This window comes from Hypomesus nipponensis, chromosome 7 (genome assembly GCF_054491055.1).
Source record: "Hypomesus nipponensis isolate SF chromosome 7, ASM5449105v1, whole genome shotgun sequence".
Lineage (NCBI taxonomy): Eukaryota > Metazoa > Chordata > Actinopteri > Osmeriformes > Osmeridae > Hypomesus > Hypomesus nipponensis.
The window spans coordinates 16347501-16350000 of record NC_140367.1 but is presented as its reverse complement, the minus strand read 5'-3'; the positions used below and the strand labels follow the sequence as shown (position 1 = coordinate 16350000).

The window sequence follows — 2500 nt, the reverse complement described above, 5'->3', positions numbered from 1 at the left end:
AGACCGCCTGGGAATACCAGGTGCTGTATGCTCTTTTGCTCATTCACTTAGAAATTGACATCTTGCAATATGCACAAGTAGTCCTTCATGAAAGGGGCTGGAAGCTGTTTTCATTTTGACACGAGAGAGAGAGAGAGAGAGAGAGACTACCTTGCATTGTCAATTGCTAAATCTGTATATGGATAAGTAGCCTATGGTTGTCAACTTATTTCGTACGGCCATACCAGCCTGGCAACGCCCGATCTCGTCTGATCTCGGAAGCTAAGCAGGGTCGGGCCTGGTTAGTACTTGGATGGGAGACCGCCTGGGTATACCAGGTGCTGTATGCTCTTTTGCTCATTCACTTAGAAACTGAAATCTTGCAATATGCACAAGTAGTCCTTCATGAAAGGGGCTGGAAGCTGTTTTCATTTTGACATGAGAGAGAGAGAGAGAGAGACTACCTTGCATTGTCAATTGCTAAATCTGTATATGGATAAGTAGCCTATGGTTGTCAACTTATTTCGTACGGCCATACCAGCCTGGCAACGCCCGATCTCGTCTGATCTCGGAAGCTAAGCAGGGTCGGGCCTGGTTAGTACTTGGATGGGAGACCGCCTGGGAATACCAGGTGCTGTATGCTCTTTTGCTCATTCACTTAGAAACTGAAATCTTGCAATATGCACAAGTAGTCCTTCATGAAAGGGGCTGGAAGCAGTTTTCATTTTGACACGAGAGAGAGAGAGAGAGAGAGAGACCACCTTGCATTGTCAATTGCCAAATCTGTATATGGATAAGTAGCCTATGGTTGTCAACTTATTTCGTACGGCCATACCAGCCTGGCAACGCCCAATCTCGTCTGATCTCGGAAGCTAAGCAGGGTCGGGCCTGGTTAGTACTTGGATGGGAGACCGCCTGGGAATACCAGGTGCTGTATGCTCTTTTGCTCATTCACTTAGAAACTGAAATCTTGCAATATGCACAAGTAGTCCTTCATGAAAGGGGCTGGAAGCTGTTTTCATTTTGACACGAGAGAGAGAGAGAGAGAGAGAGACCACCTTGCATTGTCAATTGCAAAATCTGTATATGGATAAGTAGCCTATGGTTGTCAACTTATTTCGTACGGCCATACCAGCCTGGCAACGCCCGATCTCGTCTGATCTCGGAAGCTAAGCAGGGTCGGGCCTGGTTAGTACTTGGATGGGAGACCGCCTGGGAATACCAGGTGCTGTATGCTCTTTTGCTCATTCACTTAGAAACTGAAATCTTGCAATATGCACAAGTAGTCCTTCATGAAAGGGGCTGGAAGCAGTTTTCATTTTGACACGAGAGAGAGAGAGAGAGAGAGAGACCACCTTGCATTGTCAATTGCCAAATCTGTATATGGATAAGTAGCCTATGGTTGTCAACTTATTTCGTACGGCCATACCAGCCTGGCAACGCCCGATCTCGTCTGATCTCGGAAGCTAAGCAGGGTCGGGCCTGGTTAGTACTTGGATGGGAGACCGCCTGGGAATACCAGGTGCTGTATGCTCTTTTGCTCATTCACTTAGAAACTGAAATCTTGCAATATGCACAAGTAGTCCTTCATGAAAGGGGCTGGAAGCTGTTTTCATTTTGACACGAGAGAGAGAGAGAGAGAGAGAGAGAGAGACCACCTTGCATTGTCAATTGCTAAATCTGTATATGGATAAGTAGCCTATGGTTGTCAACTTATTTCGTACGGCCATACCAGCCTGGCAACGCCCGATCTCGTCTGATCTCGGAAGCTAAGCAGGGTCGGGCCTGGTTAGTACTTGGATGGGAGACCGCCTGGGAATACCAGGTGCTGTATGCTCTTTTGCTCATTCACTTAGAAACTGAAATCTTGCAATATGCACAAGTAGTCCTTCATGAAAGGGGCTGGAAGCTGTTTTCATTTTGACACGAGAGAGAGAGAGAGAGAGAGAGAGAGAGAGAGAGAGAGAGAGAGAGAGAGAGAGAGAGAGAGAGACCACCTTGCATTGTCAATTGCTAAATCTGTATATGGATAAGTAGCCTATGGTTGTCAACTTATTTCGTACGGCCATACCAGCCTGGCAACGCCCGATCTCGTCTGATCTCGGAAGCTAAGCAGGGTCGGGCCTGGTTAGTACTTGGATGGGAGACCGCCTGGGTATACCAGGTGCTGTATGCTCTTTTGCTCATTCACTTAGAAACTGAAATCTTGCAATATGCACAAGTAGTCCTTCATGAAAGGGGCTGGAAGCTGTTTTCATTTTGACACGAGAGAGAGAGAGAGAGACAGAGAGACCACCTTGCATTGTCAATTAATAAATCTGTATATGGATAAGTAGCCTATGGTTGTCAACTTATTTCGTACGGCCATACCAGCCTGGCAACGCCCGATCTCGTCTGATCTCGGAAGCTAAGCAGGGTCGGGCCTGGTTAGTACTTGGATGGGAGACCGCCTGGGAATACCAGGTGCTGTATGCTCTTTTGCTCATTCACTTAGAAATTGACATCTTGCAATATGCACAAG

The 2500-nt window shown here is 46.9% G+C and overlaps 8 non-coding genes and 1 pseudogene across 8 annotated transcripts in view; all 9 read left to right on the top strand.

Moving 5' to 3' along the window:
* LOC146278319 (5S ribosomal RNA) overlaps window positions 1–32 on the top strand; it is a 119-nt gene extending 87 nt beyond the window's left edge. Inside the window, exon 1 of the ribosomal RNA XR_014762701.1 lies at window positions 1–32. This exon is cut by the window's left edge and continues 87 nt beyond it. This is a non-coding gene — a ribosomal RNA (5S ribosomal RNA).
* A 178-nt stretch (window positions 33–210) lies between these two features.
* Window positions 211–329, top strand: LOC146278318 (5S ribosomal RNA). Its single transcript, XR_014765557.1, has one exon. It is a non-coding gene; the product is annotated as a 5S ribosomal RNA (ribosomal RNA).
* A 174-nt stretch (window positions 330–503) lies between these two features.
* Window positions 504–622, top strand: LOC146278317 (5S ribosomal RNA). The gene has a single exon (XR_014762700.1). It is a non-coding gene; the product is annotated as a 5S ribosomal RNA (ribosomal RNA).
* A 178-nt stretch (window positions 623–800) lies between these two features.
* Window positions 801–919, top strand: LOC146278316 (5S ribosomal RNA; annotated as a pseudogene).
* Window positions 920–1097: 178 nt separating this feature from the next.
* LOC146278315 (5S ribosomal RNA) lies at window positions 1098–1216 on the top strand. Its single transcript, XR_014762699.1, has one exon. It is a non-coding gene; the product is annotated as a 5S ribosomal RNA (ribosomal RNA).
* Window positions 1217–1394: 178 nt separating this feature from the next.
* LOC146278314 (5S ribosomal RNA) lies at window positions 1395–1513 on the top strand. The gene has a single exon (XR_014762698.1). It is a non-coding gene; the product is annotated as a 5S ribosomal RNA (ribosomal RNA).
* A 184-nt stretch (window positions 1514–1697) lies between these two features.
* LOC146278313 (5S ribosomal RNA) lies at window positions 1698–1816 on the top strand. The gene has a single exon (XR_014762697.1). It is a non-coding gene; the product is annotated as a 5S ribosomal RNA (ribosomal RNA).
* A 220-nt stretch (window positions 1817–2036) lies between these two features.
* Window positions 2037–2155, top strand: LOC146278312 (5S ribosomal RNA). Its single transcript, XR_014765556.1, has one exon. It is a non-coding gene; the product is annotated as a 5S ribosomal RNA (ribosomal RNA).
* A 180-nt stretch (window positions 2156–2335) lies between these two features.
* On the top strand, window positions 2336–2454 carry LOC146278311 (5S ribosomal RNA). The gene has a single exon (XR_014762696.1). It is a non-coding gene; the product is annotated as a 5S ribosomal RNA (ribosomal RNA).
* The last annotated feature ends 46 nt before the right edge of the window (window positions 2455–2500 follow it).